Below are 22,803 nucleotides of genomic sequence, written 5' to 3' on the forward strand. Positions count from 1 at the left end.
TTCAGCATGATCTAATACCGGAAAATCAGATCGCCACCTGGGAGAATCACAGGAAGATCATAATCAAGTTAAAAAACTCAATTGTACCCCCCCCACCCGCACCCCCCTTTCTTGGATTGTTATTCCCGTCTTTTTTCTGAATGAAACCCTTTCAGACAGGCACAAAGACAAACGTCTCTGGCACACATGCCGCCAAATATCAAAGTCCATTATATGAGCCGCCCTCTCTCTCTTTCACACGCACACACTCTCTTTCTACAGCAAAAGCGCAGGAAGTGATTATGGGTGTCTGACGTAATCGGACCGGTCCAGGGAGGGAGAGATGAAAAAATTCAAATCTATCTATCACGAGGACGAAAAAAAATGTACACCCTGGAGTCCACGTTGACAAATTCTTTAACAAGCTGTGGTCAGAGGGAAGCTGGTTGAAGACTGACTCAGCCCCTCCTTTCAGCAGTTTACTGGAAACACGAGGAGGGGGGAGGAGGGGGGAGGAGGGAGTTTCAGAGAAGTCACATGATCTGTAAGGGCAGGGCTAACCACAGCTCCGGGAGGAGGAGAGGAATCAGGGTGAGGGGGAGGCAGATACACGCCCTTCCCCGAGCAGATGCCTCCCAATTGGGTTACTTATTCAACTGCCTGGGAGTTGGCAGGGGAGAATTCACAGACTAACTAACCCTTTCAGCGCCAGGAACAATGATTCAGAAAACAAAATTAGCATTTTTTTAAAGTGCTAGTCCAAGTCCACATTTTGGCTTGTCTAACACTTGTTTTAAATCAAATGAAAGCACACACAAATATCAATTAGAGAAAAAGGATGGTGTTTCGGTGACTGAAACAGCTGTTGATAACTGTGAATGGATGCAGCTGATGAGGTCTCTTCTGTTGAGCTGCTTTGTGCCAGCCTTGCGCGTGTGTGTGCGATATGCCTGGTGATCTCTAAAAACCAACATGACGACACAGACACTTGACATATAATCCCATGCCCTTGACCCTTTTGGAAAAGGACGTCTGGAACCATTCTGTCATGTTGTTAGACGTCATACAAGTACAGAAACACACCTAGAAACACATAAACATATTAGTACAACACACAAATACCCATGAATCACTTCCTGCGCTCTGTCAAAGCTGAAAAATGTGCAAGAAAGTAGAACTACTCAGTATTTGCAGTGCTATTGCGGATACTGTCCTGGCCAAAGTGCAGTTTACAAAAAGCAAGCTACAGTGTTTCAAATCCGTTCCGGAAAAAGGTACCCACTTCGTCTTCGTGTGCAACGATACTGGTGGATGATTTCGGATTCAAAGTGGCAGAAGATTTCAGTAGATTTAAAGAATAAAGTCACAGAAGTAGAAAGCGGGTCGTCTTCAGTCTCAGAGCACATGAGGAGCAAAAGGTGAGATTTGGGGGGAATCAGGCTTCAGACTGCACAGGGAAACTCTCTTGCAGCACCAGTGAGAGATGCTGAGAAGCGGACGTCAGAATGACCTAACAGTGACAGAGAGAGAGTGAGAGATAGAAAGAGAGAGAGTGCAGGAGAGAAACAGATAGGAGAGGTAGAAAAGGCAATAGACACAACATGTGGGTTTTCAACTATGGCTTTCATTCTCTCATTTCTGTTATGAACTCCCTTTAATTTTGCTATCCCTCCCTCTCTATCCCCACTCCCTCTTTCGGTACTGTGGAGAAATGTGAGGACAGGACAAAATAACAGACACACACACACATATAAACATTAATAAACAAAATAAATACATTTATACAAATATGTCAGTGGATCACAACTGTTTTTATGAGGTTATGGAATACAGGGGAAACTTTGGGGAACAACAAATAATCAAACATTATCCCATATGTTATATTGTTGACATCACAGGCTGTGTGTTTAATCGAAGCTATGCTATTTTGGTGCAAATTAATCTGTTAAAGGTTAGCTGACATTAAATGCCAGAATTATTGTTGTTGTTGTTGTTGATGCTGCTGTTGTTGTTTTTTGTTTCACTGTACTGCATTGGGTATCTTAATATCTAATGCAAAACCAGTAGAGAACTGTGATTTTTTAGATAATATACATTATAATAAGTCAGAGTACCAAGCAAAATGTAAAAAAAAACATACAAAACAAACATTATATATATAATTGAAATGCAGCAATGCGGTTGTGTAATCACAGAGGATATATTTTTAGTGAAATGATTGGCTGTTGAGGTGCAGAGTAATTCAGAAACAAAATGACCACATGACAAATGAGTCATGAATGATGCATTCTTCCATCAGTGACAGTTTGAGGTGAACAACCAAGATAAAGGTTCCCCGTAAGTCTGACATGACCAGAAACTTCCCATTCACACGAAAAACTGTTGAGAAAGACCTAGATCTGTCATAACATATGTCAGAACACACGCACACAAATAAATTCAAAATGTGTTAAGAGATCTGCTGCTTCAAGGCTGCTTCAAGATAACGTTTTAAGATGGCTGCAGAACACTTCTGAGGAAATACTGACTGAGCAAAATAATGCCAGGATGATTGTCAGGGTTGTGTTATGCAGTCGCTAAAGTGTTATGAAAGGTTTGCATGTTGTTATGCCATTTAAGTTGTTCTAAATGGTTATTAGCAATTTATTTGCTATGCAATTGCTAGTTTGTTCTGTATGGTTGTTAATAAGATGATATTCCATTTGTAGGGTGTTCTGAATGGTTGTTAGTAAGTTGTTATGCCATTTTTAAGGTGTTATGAATAGTTTACAATTTGCTATGCCATTGCTAAAGTGTTTTGAATGGATTTAGTAAGATGTTATGCCATTTCTAGGGTGTTCTGACTGGTTAGCCTGTTGCTGTGCCATTACTTCCATACTAGGGATTAGCATGTGGCTATGCCATTTCTAGGGTGTTCTAAATGGTTAGCATGTTGCTATTCCATTGCTAGGGCTTTCTGAATGGTTGTTAGTAAGTTATGTAATTTCTAGGGTGTTTTGCATGGATTTTAGTAAGATATTATGCCATTTCTAGGGTGTTCTGAATGGTTAGCATGTTGCTGTTCTATTGCTACCTTGTTAGGGGTTAGCATGTGGCTATGCCATTGCTAAGGTGTTCTGAATGGTCCTAAGTAAGTCGTTATGCCATTTCAAGCATATTGTAAATGCATAGCATGTTGCTATTTCATTGTTAGTGTGTTAAATCAATGTGTGACACCAGTCTCCAGAACAGTTTGTTGTGTTTACAAGTGGATGAGGATATTGTGGTTAAACTCCTCTTAGTCATTATCACAGCTGCCATGATGATGGGCCTATTGGTTGCAGATTAATCATAGGACTAAACCATGTGATAGACCTGTAAATGATGGCAAAAAGCCACCAATTGTTCCTGGAGTATTATGAGATTGTGATATATTTAAGGTTTCATTCATTTATTCAGCAAAAGGTTCAATATTTAGTGTGAGGGGTTTGTTTAAATCCCTAACCATAAGTATTAGTACTAACAGTGATGCTTGTCTTAGCAGTTCCTTCTAATAACAGGTTTTTGAGAAAAGAGAACAAGAAACAGGCATCATGTGAAACGTGGGGGTGTGGCTGTGGATTGAATGCAGGATAGAAAAGAGGAATAAAAAGAAGCCTGAAATAAAAGATAGCAAGAGAATAAGCAGGTCAACTGGAAAGTTGAGAGAGAGGGAGGGATGACTGAATGTGATATGACCCACCTGACAGTTCTTACCACTGTGCCATCTCTGCAAACTCCTCACAGGCTTCTCCACCCGGGCCTGTCCCTGACAGCCTGGCTGTCCAGGATGTGAAGAATACAGGGACATCCCCCATCTCCATTCCCACACCATACACCCTGTGAACACACACCACACATGAACGTTGACACTGTATATATGACTGTGCATAAAAAGCCAATGAATTCTTCACAGAACCGCATGACTTCAGGATCATTTTATCTGAAATCAAAAAGCATTGTTCTGTGGTGGCATATCGAATTATGACAGCTAAAGTTCAGAGAAGTTTTCTCCTCTCTTGTGCTGTTGTGAGGCTGACATTAATAGGTCTGTTATTTAATCTGGACATCCTGCCTCACATCCTGTCTCTTCAAAACAACTGGCTTTGATGGTGGCTGACAGTGCATTACTCACAAAGCAGTTGGCCCTAATCTCCTGGGCAGCTGTCCTATTCAATGCCACTCAGTAGGAGGTGTTTGGTTAGTGTGAGTGTGTGTGTGTTCCACCTGCCCCTTGGGTGGGGAGTGTAGAAAGCCCACTTATGTCTACAGGGGGTTTGCAGGATGGCACAGGAACAGATGAGCTCTGCAGGAGAGAAGAGCTCCATTTTCCCTGATAAACCACCACCAACATGGATGGGTGTGTTGTGTCTGTGTGTGTGCCCTGAGAATTCTCACCTTTGAATGGACTGGAACACATGTTTGTGTGTATATGTGCAGCATGAGTCCTGCCCCCTTGACCGTAGAAAGCCCTGAGGATACACACATGAATGTGTCATTAATGTCTTTTCTGCCAATGCCAGCGCTAAGAAAAAGAGTGATGACATTGTGTCCTGGGACTGGGTGCAGCCAGGTAGACAGTCTGGCATTGCCAGGTGTTTTGAGACCTATATTGACACCTTCACTCTCTGTTTGCTTTACTGAAATGAAACTAACAAAGGTTAAGCATAGACTCAGAATAGAGAAGACCAGATTATTCGGGGTGAATGAAATAAAACCAACAAAAATAGTAGGAAAACACATGCTTTATACTTTACACTAAATATAAATTGAAATTGTAATGTCAATATCTACATTATCCTTTGTAGGATAAAAATCTCAATGTATTAACATAAACTGAATGTACACAATTCTTTTTGTAACCTCAAAGTGCATCAAATGTTCATTCTCCTACAGGTTGAAAATTGAGTTTTTTACTCACTGAAAAAAAATTAGTAAAACAAGGAAACTGGAGCTTTGAAATGCTATTCCATTGCTTCATCCATTAGTATTTAATATTAGACAACCTGAAACAGATTTGGGTTACATTTTATTTTAAGGTGTCCTTGTAACAGTGTAATTACACATATAAGTACTGAGTAATATTAATTAACTACATGTACACATGATAAGGTTAGGATTTGGCTTAGGGTTCAATGTAATTCTGCATAATTAATTGTTATTATAATAGTAAGTACATGTAACATGTGACAAGGACACCTTAAAATAAAGTGTTACCCAGATTTGAAAAAGTATTTGTTAAATATAACAATATATATTTATAAAAATACATTTAATTAAAAAAATTGACACAATAACACTTTTTTGACCAACGATGTGAATTTAGGGCAAAACTACCAGATTATCTGACCAATGGCAGACACATGGAGCATTTGAAACATATTTGAAAAGTTACATATTTCACCTTTTTTTGTTTTATTTTGTCTGTTATACTATTTTTGCATTTGTTAGACAGGACAGTATAGAATAAAACCAGGAAATATATATAAAAAAAATACAAAATAAATGATGGGGTATAGAGAGGCAGACTGGAATATGAAGTGGACCAGACTCAAACCTGTATCCACACAAGCACTCCACACAGTGGCGGCTCCAGACAATTTTGATTGGGGGGGCAATGGGGGGGTCCTGGTCTTTTCAAGGGGGGTCTCATGAAAACCAACAAAAAATACAGTGGACACGGCTAATAACTGCATATTTCTGCTACTAAACTACAAAAACACCTTTGCAATGTAAACAAATGACAGGCTACATTTGTTATTCATATCCTTCACACTGCACTTTCATGTCAGGTATATTATGCATTTTTATTGACATTGATATTTTTACATTTATTTCCAGATAGATATTATTGAGTTTACAGGCTAAAGTGGTCTTGCTGTTGTAAACACTGTTGCTATTGTAGAAAAAATATTTGCATCACATTTAAAATCTGAATTGTTTTTATTTTTATAATGATAATTCAGAGAATGAGAAAATCTGAATAAGCCTTACCAGTGTTGTGATAATTATTTTTACGAGTTAAAAATAAATAAGTACTGTAATATAATAAAAGTTTATTCAAATAACATAAAAAAGACCAGACCCCTCGATGCCTGTGAAACTTTTCTCCCTCAAACAGCACGCTAGTGTTACTTCTACACTACAGGCTACACACAGCAATATAAACAACGTATCTGCATGTTCTCACATCGTTCTTGTAAAATAATAATAAGTAAATAAACATCAAAATCACTTCGCTGAGAATGAAACACCACTTACCAGCTGCCACGATGTTGAAAATATCCTCTAGCAATTAAAAAATGCGCGTGCAGCATGAGGAATCTTTCCCGGTTGGATGAGGTCGTAGTCAGGTGAACGGTCATCATGTTAGTCATTTTATTTACGGCTAAATTATTATTAATAAATTGTACTAATATTATGATTGGGCGTGGGCAGGCATTCACAAAAGTGTATGTTATTACAAAAAAAATTGAGGAAATTTTGCTTTGACAAAAGGGCACTTAAGGGGCAAAGGAGCAGGTGCTCAAGTGAACCGGTTCTTTCGGACAATTCGATCAAATAAACCAGCTGAAAAAAAAAATGGTTCACCGGTTCTTTTGCGCTCGATGTAATGCCGTCATTGGCGATGATTGCCCTTCATTCAAGCCTTTGGTTTACCCGCACTTATAACATTAGCACAGAATCAGTTCAGAATCAATCACCAAAAGAATCAGTTCGGTTCAGATGCGCTCTGTGTCAGTCTGCTTCACGCTGAATCACGCATGCGCAGTTATCATCAGCTCATCTGTTCTCGAATCGGACGCGTCCGACAGAAACGGTTCTCGGTTCAGTGTATGAATAAATGTCGAAATAATTATTATTTATTATTGTTCTGCGTCGTTTGAAGAGAAACATTTTTGGATCTTTATCCCGAATATATATATTTTTTAATCAGGAAGAGGCTGGGGGGTCAAATGGGGGGTCAAGGCATTTTTTGGCAGGGTCTTGAGACCCCCCAAGACCCCCCCTGGCGCCGCCGGTGACTCCACACACACACACACACTTATGTACACATGCTTTGGACTATGACTGTTAATAAATAGCAACAACATTTCGACAAGCAGAAGGTCATCGCTGTTCCTTTAGCATTTCTAGAAATCTTCTGCACATGACGTGTTGACAGACATGAGCCGTTAATGACATCACAGATATTCAAGTGCACTTCCCATTTCTGAGTGGAAAAATAGCCCATGAGCATCATTTACTGGAGGCTTCTCATTATTTCTTCTTACATTAGCAAGTAAAGTGCTGTTTTTCTCTGTAACCAAACCTTCGCCCGAATTTTCTAAGAAAGCTTCTGGATGATGACCCCAGAAAAGTTTTTTTAAGACATCTGCAGAAGTGATTCAGATTGTACTGTACGATCAAACTGAAGCCAGACCTAAGTGGGTTCATAATCAGCCAATCACTGTTTGCAAAGGTTAAAAACTTGTGGTACAAAAGATCATAATCTTTCTTCAGTGTTTTCCTCGAAACAATTTGGGTTAATGTGCAGAGCGCCCCAACACCGCAACACTGGCTCAAACAATGGTCTGAGTTTGGGGAAGGGCATTATTTTAGATTTAAAAATATGGATTTTTAATATATAAAGATGCAATGAGTCGGAAATGATAACAGGACAACCTGCGTGACCCTGTAGCCACAACAGTGAACAGCGTAAGCAACCAGCTCTGCATACGCACATAATTAATGTGGTGTATGACAGGAAGACGGTAAGAACATTTCTAGATCAGTCTGTACCATCTTTGCCTTGTCAATAGAATCACTTCCTCATCAGGTCATGCATGTGCGTGTGCAATCGGAGAAGCGTGTGTTTTAAGGAACAGGCTGTACTACTCATAGTAAAAAAAAAAAAAAATGCTAAACCACATGTCTGCTTTGTGAAGTGTCAAACCGCTAGTAAGCAGTAGCATGGAAATTCACAAACATTGACGGGTTCTTTCCCCACCATGCACTTACCATTCAGAAAATAAAAGACCTCAATGAAATCAGCACTTAATATTACTAACATAAAACGGAGGCATTAATCATTAAAAGGCCCAGACAGAATCTGCAGACTTTTTTGGAAGTTCTTTGCAGGTTCGAATCTGGTGTGTGAATTTAAACATGGTCAAAAGGCTGAGAATAACTAAAAGCATTATCGAGCATTGTCGGGTCCAAACATCTGAGGCTACAGTGAAAACATGGAATTTAAATCTGGAAATAAAGAAATTGCAGGGTGGCAGATAAAGTAACACTGTGGCATAAAATGAGTAAGAAATATTTAAGATCATGGACTATTTGTAGGTCACTAATGTTGTGGCATTGACCATGCAAACTCCTTTGAACAAGAGGTCAGCTCTCCTTTGCCTCCAGCTATGTGATTCATGTGCAGTCCAGATCCGGTCAGTTTAGAGTGATTCGATGGAGTTTTACATTCATGAGCCGGAAGCATCACATGTGATGCAAGACAATGATTTTTGAATGATGATTTTAAGAATGTACGAGCATGATGACTGATGTCTATTTTACATCAATACCAAACAAATATGGTGAAAGTGAATAGCTCCCAGTGAGCTCCAAAGCATTTTGAATTTTCCAAGTCTGATAAAGTCAAGGAAGTTGTTAATATTAATATTAGAATCTTGCTTAAAATCTTGCTTGACATTTGTGGTCACCATTCGCTTTCATTGTTTGAAAAATAACTGTATGGACTTTTTGTTGTAAACAACTCCTTCTGTGCTACATGGGTTTATAAAGACATAAGGATAAAATTGTTTTTTATGTGAACTTGTCCCTAAATACATTATAGTATTGATATCACCAATTAATGTTTTACATATTATTATTTTTTTAAATAAGCAATATTTCCCCCCATTATCTATCCCTTCTTTTGCCATTTATCTCTCAAGTTTAACTATTAAAGTACTAAAATACTTTCCTTGCACACTGAATACATAACATGTCATTATTTAAACATTTACAAAATATTGTTAGTAAATTGATGAAATCATAAGGGTATACAGGAGTCCTCTTTTCATGTTACTTTTCACACTAAAGATGTTCAAAAATGTTTCATAAGACATATATATTTATTTTTCAAATTTTTCAGCCTTTAAATGAGACAACAAACAACATTTAATCTTGAAATCCAAAACTTGTCACATAATAGACTTGGTATACTCCAGTCATGATTTTGCATGAATAGCATTTGAATTACATATTAGATTGAGACAAAACATTTAAATAAAAAATAAGCGTCACATCATTGACCCTTGTAAGAAATGAGTGGGAGAAGAAATAGAGGGTGGTGATAATCGGAAACCCAGGGGCCCTGGATCAAAGGAGGTAAAGAAACTCTGGGGAAGAAACGGCCGTTACTAAGGGTGAGCCCTGCACCTGTGCCACACACACTCTGACAAAAAGAAGCATGAATGAGCATCACAGAGCTTTCCATTATACACACACACACACAACAAAAAAACACACAGGAACACATACTCACTGCTTCTCTGCAATCATTCATATCACAAATACATGAATGATGTGTCACCAGCCAACTTTTGCTCCATATAGGGAGATAGATATGCATTGTGGGAGAGTGGGAGGAGAGATAGAGCAGAGTGATCCTGTGACCTTAATCAGAAACAGAGCTCTCATTACCACCTAGTTCACTAATGAATGGCCTTGATCTTCAACACTGGGATACTGTTAACTGTCGACTTTAAATGACTTAAACAATTATAATTTCATAACACACTCAAAGAAGGCTCTTGTTAATGTTGTAACAATCTAATTTTTGCATAATAGATTTTTCCTTTTCATGCACATGATCTCGTTTTAAGGAGTTACTGGTTTCCAACATACACACACACAAGAGTTTTTTTAATGGTACTTTGAGATAGGGTTATTATTTTTCTTTTTTTTCTTTAATAGAATTGATAACCAACAAAGGGGTGCTAGGTGACCTAAATAAAATTGTGAAAAGAATGACATAAACATATACAGTTATGTACAAAACATGTACAAAATGTACTTTACAAAAGTTGATGAGCACACTAATATTATTGATTTGTGAAAACTTTATAATGTGCATGCTGTCAAAAATGTGATTTACATTACAGTTGATGTGTACATTTAAAATAACAATAAAGAAATACTGTATATTTACCTAACTAACAACTATTTTTGAATTAACTAGTTTTTAACAGAAAGGAAAAAATATCAGGATATAATGTGAACATTTTTAATTTTAGACATGCTGTCAAGAAATGTAATTTACAAAAGCTGATGTGCACAATGTAATTAACATAACTATTTTTACATAAACTAGTTCTTAAAAGGAAACATTAGCCATACTGTCAACTTAATGAAAAGTAATTGTTTTCTTTGGTAATAATTTAGCAATTTGAATTATTATTTTATTATTAATTATGGAAACCATGATTTAAGTCTTTTCTTTACAACGTCACTAAATATATATTTTTTCATACTATATAAAAATATTTTTGGGTGGTGGAGTCCTCTCATATTCATCATATCTGAGGTCACTGCCATCCAAAAGTTTCAAAAACTCTATTAGGATATGTACCACAGAGAAGAAGATGGCCAAGAGGTACGGTGATGGTTAAATTCTCATCTTTTATATGAGCTCAGCTGAAGCAGACCATGTTTGTTTTTATTCTGCCGGGATTTTTCCCGAAAGCAGGCAGAAAAAAACTAATTCTCAGAGCAAGTGCAAGGATCAGTATGACTTAGCACATGAAGGAAAGAACGGAATTCTGATGAAAATTACTAAGCTTGTTTCAACACATCTTTTCATGCACACGCACAGCTGATGACCAACATCCAGCCTGTCCCGACAAATCAGGAAGAGCACATTTGAACTGAAGATCACGATTGAATTCTCTGACACGGCATTCACATGCTTCTACTTGTACACACACACACACACACACACACGACACCACCGGCCTTTTCATTGTGTAAACAAACGTGGCCCTTTGAGATAGTGTGTTTATGAATGACAGGAGTGCTTGCTGACGCACATTCTACAAACAGAGGAGGATTATGCAACTGGACACTGAAAAGGACTTTTGCAACAGGGTGGGGACCTGACTTCCGGTAACAAGTAGGGCAAAACCGTAAGAATTAAACCAGGCCAGAGAAACATATCCTTTAAATACGGCACTATCACCGGCGGGTATGTGTCTCATGTCAGGAATGCTTCTAGGAGTCTGAATCATCGAAGTTATCATACCAAACTGTCACTCATTTTCCAGGGTTTGCATATAGGCTTTAATGAGTCAGAGTATTCCTGAGAGAGAGCAAAGGTGAGAGCTTCCTCCAAACTAATGTGTTTTCGAGGATTACACAAAAATGCGAGCGATTCTGAGGTGCAGTTTCTACCTTAGAGAGGATTTGTCGCAACGCACTAATACACTAAACAAAGAGAAGATGTTGTAATTGTTTAAAAATAACAAAAAAAAGAAATTACAGTAAGACTTAGGTGATTTTGCCTACAGCAGTCTATGTAAATGTGAGACAACTCCCAAAAGCTGTAGGTGAGTGATTGTGAGAAATGATGAGCATCTTGCGTGCATTAGAAATGCTCACCTCTGACCCGGTGTTCTTTTCAGCTTCACGTCGTCTTGAAATGCTCTCTGTGTGTAGAAACAAGATACTGTAAGTGGGCAGATGAGCAAATAGATCAGTATGTATTAAATGAAAGGTTTTTTTCTGGCACTGAGGGTTGTGACTAGAAGATATGGGTGCTTGCTTAAATGAACGCATAAATTCTAGCAATAATAATAGATATCTTTCTTTACGCTTTAAAACATCTTAACATGAAGATCAGACGCTTTAACTGTTTAAAGGTAGGCAGCAGGCTAGTTGATGAAAAACTTGTTTCATTATCAAGACCTTAGGTTCAAATTTAGATACAGTGAGTTCTATAAACTGTTAGAATTTAAAAAGATTTACAACTAAGAAAATGCCTTCTGTTTAATTTTTAGGCTAGTAATGAAGTATGTAAATTTGTGACTGATCACGTGATTATTTGTCAAAGGATCAGATGTTCTTGCTTCCACTGATGATCTAAGGTTTTACACAAATTTTTCCTGCAACCCGAGTGCATGATTTCATGACTCCAGTCAAATAAAGGAAAAAAGGAAAACCCTAATACACTGTGAAATGCATGTGCACTTTTCAGTTAAACATTTCACTTACATTGCAACACTGATCAGTGAATAATTGAAAATACTAATTATTATCAATTATATCATTTGTAATGTAAACCTTTATATTAAATAAAAAAGCTAATTACAAGCATTTTCACAAGTAGACTTTTGCAGCTGACCAATTACACAAATATATAGTTTTTTTTCTTTGCATTCTGAATGATAAATCAACTTTTCTGAATATATGACAACATTGTAAAAATGGGTGATAATATGAGACATTATAAAAATGCATAATAATTAGAAAAATAATTAGATAATCATAAATCATTTAAAAAGAATACAAAAGTTTTTTAAATAAATATGAACTATAGCAATGGAGCGAAACATCTTACACAATTTTGTAAGTAAATGTATCTTGTTATCAAGGATATTTAGAGAAATAAAGAATATATATGTGTGCATGTGTGTGTGTGTGTGTGTGTGTTTTCTAAATAAGCTGCATGTCTAAATAAATGTTTCCCACTTTACTGGCAAGAAAATAATGATTAAATGTCACATCAACTATGTTGTGATTCTAAGTGGGGTGTAAAAAGTTCCACAGCGCATTTACAGTTTACAGATTAAATTAGACTGAGAAATTGAGAATCCTGCACTTGGCTCTTAATTTGACTGGGAGTTTGTAATCGTCTTGCAATAAAAAAGACAAGAGGAGGAGAAGAGGAGGAGATGAGTGAATAAAAGGGGAGTGAATGAGAGTCGATGTGAGGAAAAAAAGAGACAAAAGGGGTGTACAGATAACGGCCTCCACACAGGGAGCCGTTTACCCTCCCTGACGTTCCACAGCAGGAAAAAACAAAACAACTAAACTTGAATTATGTCAGCAGCTGTGAAGTCTACAAAATGGCCTAATACTTGTCTTTTTTCCCCCACAATAGTCTGTCTGTACTGAACACCGGTCTAAGCCATGGGATAATGGAAAGAAAATAGCGGACATTCTTGTGGCGGCCCACAGAAACCCGGACCGTGCAATAAAGACAGACGAGATCACTAGTAAAGTGTACACACATTCAAACAGTGGACAGAAGCAGCCAACTTCGCCACATGGGAGGGAAGGACCTGGGATCTGGCAACCGTCCCTTATGATCTGTGAACTGGCAACCGGCTGTTCTCAACTGATGTTTAGCTATGAATGATGAAAGTGATGAATAATTACTAATCTGCAAATCATTTTCTGCATTAAGCCCATCAGATTTATTTTTCCCTAATGTTTGTTTTTAATCACAGAGGAAACAGGAGAAGAAAATGCCTGCCCACATGTGCAATTTCAAATTTCTTTGTACAGGACATGTATAATAACAAGAAAAACAAACATGTCATTAACAAATTTGCATTATATAATGCTTAACATCCCTCTTTTATTCAAATTAAAAAACATTACTTAATGTCATAGCTGTGGGGCACATGCTCATGCATAAGAGTGTTTGGCTCAGAGACTCGGGTTCGAGTCCGACTTGGGTCATGTCCCACTCCCACTCACCCTCCTGTCTACACTTAGCTGTCCTATAAAACAGCCCAAATCAACAAAAACTATTTGTATACCACATATATATAAAAAATGATGTTCTATAATTAAATATTTGATGTATTATAACATATTTACTGTAACTGGATCAGTCTGCTGTTTTCAAAGTAGACTGCTACAACTGCTAAAACATGGTGATGTAACAGACAATACACAATAACTGAAAAAACATAATTTTATTGTATTTCAGAGGAGTCATGTATATTGATTATTTACATTTACATTATTGAATACAATTAAACACACACAAATACACACACACACACACACATAAATATATCATTAAATTTATTATATATTTTTTTCCAGATTCTTTAAAAATAAAACAACGATGAATGGATAGTGATGTCCAAGAAAACACAACACTCATATATAATAATTAAGTTTTTTACTTCAAAATTTCACATTTAATTCAGCGTGTCACTTGCTCTTGCTTTGTAATAGCTAGTGAAAATTATTATCAAATTATTTTTTCTAACCAGTTTTTTCTCCCCAGTGTATACGCACTTTAAATTTTATTTTATTTTATTTGATTATGCTGTTCTCTTACATTACTTAAATTCTATATCATGCTTGGGCGATCACTTCATCTGTGGCTCCCACAAAGCTTCTGTGAAACTCATTTTCACATGTGCACAAAACTTCACGCAGTTCACTTTGGAGGTAACAGGGAATGTTCAGTTTGCAATCTGGAGTGTGCGTTTTGGTGACTATGAGACAGCGTCCCCTGGGTTGAAATAATGTGTGGTTGGGTGTGTGTGCATGCGTGGGGGTTTGCTCATGATTTATCAATGTGGGATTTTCAATATGAGCTCATTCTAGTTCCTCCACCCACTGCAATGCCACCGGAACACACACATGCTGTCCGGCCCAAAGACAATGAGGTGAGGCTATGGGGAGACTGGCCTCAAACAATTATTACGACCATTCTTGGCTCAAAATAAGACAAAAGAGAATTGACTGACTGGTTGCAGACACATTTGTCTTGCATCCATCACTGATGACATAGGCTGATCGAAACATTTCAAAACAATTAAAAGCCCAGACATTTATGCCCTAAATTGTTTTGATCTGTCAGGAGGGAAGGGAGTATCCCGCTCTAGAAAGACATCAAGCGGCACAAACACCAACGCCTTTCTAATTAATCATTTATTGGCCTCCACATGAACAAAACTGCCAACTCTCTTATTCAGAACTGCAACAGACAGCTTCTCTAGATATTGGAGTTTATGTTTTTACAAATATTTCAAGACACCGCCTGCAGGTGACATCAGAAATTGACAGAACTGCAATAACACTTTACAACAAGGTATTATTTGTTAACATAAGAAAATGCATTATCTAACAAACTAACAAGGAGTAATATTTTTAAAGCATCTGTTAAAATTGGTTAATGCTACTTAAATGAAATACAACTAATGACTGTTTCAATGTTAATGTAAATATTTTGATTACACATATTACATATTAATAAACATTTAAGCAAAGGTTGAAATTTTGCATTAACAAAGATTTAACAAAGACTGTAGAAGTATCGTTCATGTGAACTTTAAAGTGAAACATTAAATGTAGTTAATGAAAAATGTTTTTAAAAAACCACAGGATGTAAATCTATAATACAGACCATTCTAACATATTTCTTAAAAAAATCCTCTCAAAATAAAAATAATCTTTGCAATTGAACATTTATTTTCGATGGAAGATCGCAATGTTGTGTCATGCAACATGCAAAATCCTCTTACAGAATCCTAGGGCACCTTTATCAATCAGAAATGTTGCAGACTTTCTTGTTCTACATAATCAAGAGCTTTTCTTAAGATATTAATGCTATGCCTAAATCAAAAGCTGAGCCGTTCGTTTTTTCAGCAGCTGTTTTGTTTTATTAGCAGCAAGTAAGTCATGGGATGAGTGTCACGTCAGTGTCCTTCTGGTGAAATGAATCAATGAAAACGGCTGGTGTCATTCATCCCACAAACAAGTTTCTCCAGAAATAAAAAGAGCTTTTGTCCGTGATTTAGCACAAAGAGGATATTTATCCAAATAATGAAAAAAATGTTGAATTAAAATGAAGCGAAAATGATACTGGGATCTTAAGACCTGGTGTTGAATATCAGTACTGCTTCACCTTTCACATAAACAGGCACGTCTGCACACATTTACACCTGTCACATCACCTGTATTAACTGGCCGTTTCCTTTCGTGTGTCTCAAGTGCGGTTTCACGGCCCTGAGCGGGTACAGGTCTGACTCACAGTTCAAACCCGCCCAATCATGAATGACGTGCACAATTACAATGCCATTGTGTGGCGATCGAGGGGACAGGGCAGGGTGAGGTATGTGAAGGTGTACTCGTGTGCACCTGGGCAATGCTGTTCACATTTATGATTCTAAGTGGATTCGGTATAGTTTATTATACTTAAGTTCATGTTAGACATAAAGAATTTCCCAAATTTGTGAGGGGGGCTTCAGAATCTGGATGACAGTTAATAGTTTGTGTATTTGCATGTGTGTGTGTGTGTGTGTTTATCTAACATAGACAAATTTACCGAGCATATGCCCAGAAGTTAGCAAACTTGGCCCAAAACTCTTTTTGAGGATATCCTGAAAAAAAAATGAAAAAAAGTTCACAAATTCAACAAACATCTTTTTTTTCTTAATAATACAAATTATACGTTTACTTAAGGTGTAGAGTTAGGTGTGTTCAAATTTCTCTATAGCCATGCGAAAGCAATTAAATTGTTTCATGGCATGCAAAACATTTGGATAGCAAGAAAAATTTGTGTTTCTGTGCACGTTAACGGACGGTTAGACTAACTGTTTAAAAAACAAAGAGGAAATTGCTCAGTAAAACGTTTAAAGCAACCTGTGGAATTTTTTTTTTGCATTTGGATTTTTACAAGTCCTGTGGATTTGTTTTAATTAGATTTCAATTTTAACAATAAAATCAATAAAATAACAAGAATCTAAAATAAAATTGTTTATCATATAAACCAATCTGAGAATGGCAATGAAGAGACAGGGAACAATAACGTAATAAAGCACTGAACGTAACACACAGAAGAAAAAAATACAGTCTCTTGAACATTTTCTTTTATGACAATATGTCAAAATGTTATAAACACAGACAATAAAACTAATTCATTTTAATGTACCAGAATTATACATCTTATTCATTTTTTGGCTGAGTGCATTTGAAAGTTTGTGGATAGATGGCGACACCCCAAAACTATTGGAAGATGATATGAAACATAACGTCGCTGTACACTGACCCAACCCTGACATTTATACTGTCATAGCTGCCTACAGCTTCAGGGCAGCAAATGCTATTTTATTTCAGGATCTGTTCAACTTGTGCACACTGCACAATCCCTCAAACACATTTAGCACTTTCTGCAATGGTTGTAAAGCTTCATATAGAGAAATGCAGTGTACGTCTTTTACTGATGGAAGCCAGGTGTGTTATTTCAAATGCACTAGAAATCCCACTGATTAAATACACTAATAGTCCTTTCCCTCACATCCTCCACAGACGTGTTTCAAAGCTGATTACGACAAAACGATATTGTAGGAACACACTGGCTGTGTAAATAGCTGCAGGAAAACCGCCACACACACACTTGTATGACGGATCGTCTAAATGACGGCTTTTATTCGAGTGTAAACGCTGAAATACAAAGCCCATCATGTTTTCATGCTCAAATTGAACATAAATAGTTGACTTATAATCAGATGTGGTAAATTCCAAACGGTCAATAAAACAGCAATGGAAACAACCATTACTGACAGCAATATATTCACAGAAATGACTGTCTAATAATGCAAGTACTACTGATAATACCATGTTTTCTGGAAAAGACTATTGTAATACCATGGTGCTGCATAATGTCCCCTCAAAAAATCATTTAAATACTATTGTATATGATATTTTTATATATATATATATATATATATATATATATATATATATATATATATATATATAGATATATAGATATAGCATATTTTGTATATTTTAATACATACACACACATCGTAGACATCCAGTGATTTACAAAACAGTCCAATTTACTTAAAGTTGAGTCAGTACCTCTGAGATAAAAAGTAAGGAGTTCAAAGTATGATATTTTACAACACGAATAAAATAGTGGTTAGCGGACCGATTCAAAGGTCCATAAAAGTGCCCGCCGGTTGAAGTTATAACAACTGACTTTCCTGCGAGGGGGTAGAGTACACGTGGTCCTGCCTCCCACCGAGAGAGACACAAAGAGAGATGCTGGGGTCGAAGTGTGACTCACACAAGTCTGAGAGATACTAGAAAAAACAGCCATCAGAAACAAATCACAAGAACTTCATAAAGACAAGGCTTGTTTAGTAAGTAAAGGTCTTTTGTAGCTCGGGATAAGCTAGCGATAGGGTCACCTGTCATTCATTAGAGGCCAGTAAAAAGTTATAACTCCATAAATTTATATTGAATATTTTCATCACAGTTTTACGTGTCCTTTCCAGATCCCTGCTGGACTGACTGCTCCATTAGGAAAGAGTGGGACTGAAGTAACGTCAAATAATTAAATAATTCTACCCTTCACTCTCTGCTCGACAACAACGAGAACTAAACATGCATCCTCAATCACTAAATCAAAACCGATGCTCAGATAACATCAGAAAGGACCCAAAAAGATCAATTGTTAAAGTAAATTTGTGAAATAGCACTAAATGAGTGGTGAGGGTGAATGGGCAAAATGTTCAAGCCACCTTAAAAAAAAAGAAAGATAAAGACATTAACTTTTGCATAAAGACAGTAAAGCCTATATGATGATCTTTGGAGGTTTTACCTTATGACATTATTTAAACAAAGATTAAGCTCATTTCCCTTCAAATTCTTAATACTGTATAAAACAGAAATGACTGATCAGGAGGAAATAAGTTCAACGTAACAAATGCAACCATTATGTGTACTTAAGTCTATTCGATAATTTAGATAACATTATTTTTCTCCATTATATCAGGGGCATTTATTGTTTGATCGCAAATTTTTTTTTTTTAAGAAAAGACTGTACACCAATAATTATGTTAGTGACTCTACAATCTACAAGCACCTAAAGTTAAAAGATGAAAATAATGTATTATTATCATCACTTTTGTGGCAAATTTTATAATCTATTATTCTTTTCTTTTTGAGAAGAAAAAGATTTCATGATAGTTAACACCTGGATATGCCAGAACCAACAGAACAACTACAACTGTATTTTTTCTTCCAGCATTGTATAGGTTCAAGTACAAATATGAAACTGTATTGAATTCTGTTCACAGAAAATTACATGGAGATGGCATATTTTATATACACACACACACACAGTGTATTATATGACTGAGGCGTGCCATTACATCATCCAACAAAGTACCTTTGTTCTGTATCGCAGAAGACCAACAGTGAAACATGACTGCTGAATGCAGGTCATGCGACAACTACACAGGCTGAAATACAGACTCCAATTATCTTTCTAGATAAGAGAAATTCATATGTTCAACGAACAAACAATCGCCCTTTAATAGTTTAATGACACTACAGGTAACAAGCCTATTCGTTTCTTAAACACTATGTGGGGCAAAAACGTGTGGATCTCAGACACAGTAACATCTGGACTTTTTTGTAACAGCAGGGCAAAGACCTAACACAGGCTTATGGCGCCATCTTCTGGACACTGTGTGGATTTGAAGGAAAACATCACAACATAAGGAAGTTCTAGGATAAATTCTACGTATGATGTATTATGCCAGTATTAGTCCCAAACATTTCTGTTTTTACAATATCTAAATTTGTAATCTTATTAATAATATATATATTATTAATATATAATTGATTTATAGGCCCCACAGCAAAACAAAGAATTACAAATAAATCATATAGATTAGGTATCCTTTAATACTGAAATCCTGGCAAATACGGATAATGAGAATTTTCATGAGAACAAGGACAAATTAAAAGGATGATTTTATAAATCTATTAAAAAAAATCTACTTTCACAAAAAAAAAAAAAAAAAAAAAAAAACAACAACAACAACAAAAAAGTACACAACAGCTAGATAAAACAACAGATAAATAAATAAATAAACAGTTTGTATGCTACAAATAGATTTAGGAATCTGAACATTATAATAAACACTTCACGTGTGTGTGTGAGTATATATATATATAAATTGTTATTATTATTATAATAGTAATCTTAAAATAATTTGAAACTTTATATAAATATAGAACTAAATATCGAATTTCGGACAAAATAAAATATCGGAAATAACAAACAAAGTATCAAGCAATCAATCACAGGCACTATAGTGTTTATTTAATATCGCTAACGTTTTCACTGATTACAAAACAGCATCAAACTGTTACTCGTCAACTCTCTTTAAATAATAAAAAACATTTTATAACTAAAATCAACCCTAAGCTAACAGCTAATTAAAGCCTGCGACGCATGACTAACTTAAATAGATCAGTTCCTAGTAAACCTCAGTGAGTTCGAGAGGGTCACTGGGTTCGTCTGTTACACAGTCAACCACACGATGTCGCTGCAGCTCTAGCAGATAACAAGAGAAAAATAACAACATGTCAACCCGTAAAAAACAACTCACTAAACCTTCTCAAATTACATCTAGGGCAGGAAAGTTCTCTTTAGAGGACGTTTCTAGTTCATTCTTTCTGCACTTCCAGTGAATCCAGTGACGGTGCCAACTGAAACACAGCAACTGCGCAGCGCGCGTGTGACGCAGAAGTACATTCACATTCAGTTAGTGAGCCCTTTCTAAAACCTACCAGCTGTTGAAGGCTCTTTCTGTGGCCGTGCCAACACCTGCATATTAAAACTGAAGCTTAAAGTAAATGACTTCGCTATATAGGGTTTAAAAAAAAAAAAAAAAAGGAAGCACCAGAGCGAGATGAATGGATAACACAAGAGGGCTCAGTAAGAACAAGACGTACGTGAGTGCGTAAAGGGAGGGGCGTGTCCTCAGCTACACCACGGGTCAAAGGGTTTGTTCATTCCAATAGCCTCGTGAAATGACAACCGATGCCAAACACGATGTGCAGTTCTGACACACACACAGCACAGACCCAAACACCACCTGTTATCGACACACATTAACACACACACACGCACCTGCAGACCCCAGACACTGCTGTGTGACCATCAAACGCACGTGGATTTACTTTCACCCTGAACAACATACATTGTTTACACACACATAATGCAACAAGGAAGTAATGTGTGGGTTACACAACCACTTATTCAAGAAAAACACTATTACACACGATTTTAGAAAGAGCAGCCTGAAATGCATGCAGAACATTTATGCATGCACAACTGCATGCAGCTGCCTCCTACAGTCTATAAAACTATAATAAAACAGATTTGCATGGTACAGACATGATGCAGGTGGTTCTTACCAGCTGATGAAGCTGTACACTCCTTTTCTGAGTCCAACAGGACAGAATAAATATAAACTTTCTACAAATGCAAAAGGATACAGCAGCACATCCGAAGCAGACAAGCACATGTGAGAGAAAGTGAAACACAAATGAGAAGGGAGCAGAGGTACGACTTAAGGGAAGAGAAAGAGAAGTGCGACACAGCAGGAAAGGGGAGAGTGAAATAGACAGAGAGAGAGAGAAAGAGAGAGAGAGAGAGAGAGAGAAGAGAGAGAGAGAGAGAGAGAGAGAGAGGCACCTCAGTGTGAGTTCTTGCTGTTGCAAAGAAGGGTGGTCGGAGCTGTAGGGTACCAGAGTTCAAAGCACTGAGAGAAAGCACTGAGAGAATAAGAGTGTTATTCTGCTACAGCCAGCCAAGTCTTACACAACACCAACCAGGGGCAACAAGTTCCTTCTGCCTATCTCTCCCTCCCTCGCTCTCATTCACCAGCTCGCTCACTGTCTTGTTTCCTCACTTACAGATTCCCTATTCTTTCCATTTCATCTGTTTCTGTTTCACTTGTGTGGTTACTCTTTCCCTTCGATTTCTCTTCATCACTCCCTATGAAAACACAACTGAAATCCATTTAATCTCTCTTCAAATTACATACAGAGCAAATTGCTTATAGAGATAGTTTACCCATAAATGAATATTCTGTCATCATTTATTCAGCCTCGTTTCATTCAAACCCTAATGACTCTCTTCTGTGGAAGAAGAAAAAAAAAGAAGATATTTTGAAGAACACTGAGAACCAAACAACACTGGAGCCCACTGATATTTCTCAAAAATCATATTCCGCAGAGGAAATTCATACAGTTATAGATTGACATTGAGTGAGTGATGACAGCTTTTTCATTTTTTTTTCAAAATTTATCTCCTTTGAGTTTAAGAAGAGAAAAAAATCCCAAACTAGATTCTTCCTATAGAACAATCACAATCCACCTTCATTTTATAGCTTTACGTTCTTGCAACATGTCAGCAATTGTGCAAATTCCTGTCTATTTTTATTGCTCTTAAGGAATATTAGGAAGAAACATCCATTAAGTGACTATGAAAGAGGATGATCTGAGCTGTAAAATGTTCCTCTGGGTCCCTCCATCTCCTGTTGGTGAAAAGGGCAGGCTGTTTTGCTGTGGAACTTGTGGGTTGAGATTATTATGGAGACATTGAAGGTTTTCTGGAAGAGAGATCTGCATCACTGGAATTCCAGGAAAGCAAAACAGTAAATCTCGTTCCCCGCTTTATATGACAAATACTTTGTCAGTGTAGAACTTTCAATGCCATTATGAAAGCATACTGGATTGCTTTAATAGCTAGCATGAATGTAAGAGATTAAGTTTAGCATGTGAATTAAGATTTTGATGAGGACTGGGTTTAGATGTAAGGTCACAGCTGGGTTAAGGTGTTTAATCACTACTGAATTTGCATTTAAAGGGATAGTCTGCCCAAAAATGACAATTCTGTCATCATTTACTCATCCTTGTGTTGTTCCAAACCTGCATGACTTTCTTCGGAGGAACACAAAAGATATTATGAAACACATTTAGTGTTTTTTG

General features: G+C 36.8%; 1 protein-coding gene across 21 annotated transcripts in view; it reads right to left on the minus strand.

Annotated features, from left to right (window-relative positions):
• Positions 1-21,712, minus strand: part of LOC113054349 (ribosomal protein S6 kinase beta-1) — a 67,173-nt gene extending 45,461 nt beyond the window's left edge. For 3 of the 21 annotated variants that reach the window (XM_026219856.1, XM_026219851.1, XM_026219836.1), the window contains exons 1-4: positions 21,226-21,480; positions 11,635-11,681; positions 4,396-4,469; positions 3,701-3,837 (exon numbers count right to left, since the gene is read on the minus strand). The gene's annotated coding sequence lies outside the window, so the exon portion shown is untranslated. The other 18 variants (XM_026219850.1, XM_026219839.1, XM_026219848.1 and 15 more) reach the window with 17 other exon arrangements.
• Positions 21,713-22,803: the final 1,091 nt, after the last annotated feature.

This window comes from Carassius auratus, chromosome 35 (genome assembly GCF_003368295.1).
Source record: "Carassius auratus strain Wakin chromosome 35, ASM336829v1, whole genome shotgun sequence".
Lineage (NCBI taxonomy): Eukaryota > Metazoa > Chordata > Actinopteri > Cypriniformes > Cyprinidae > Carassius > Carassius auratus.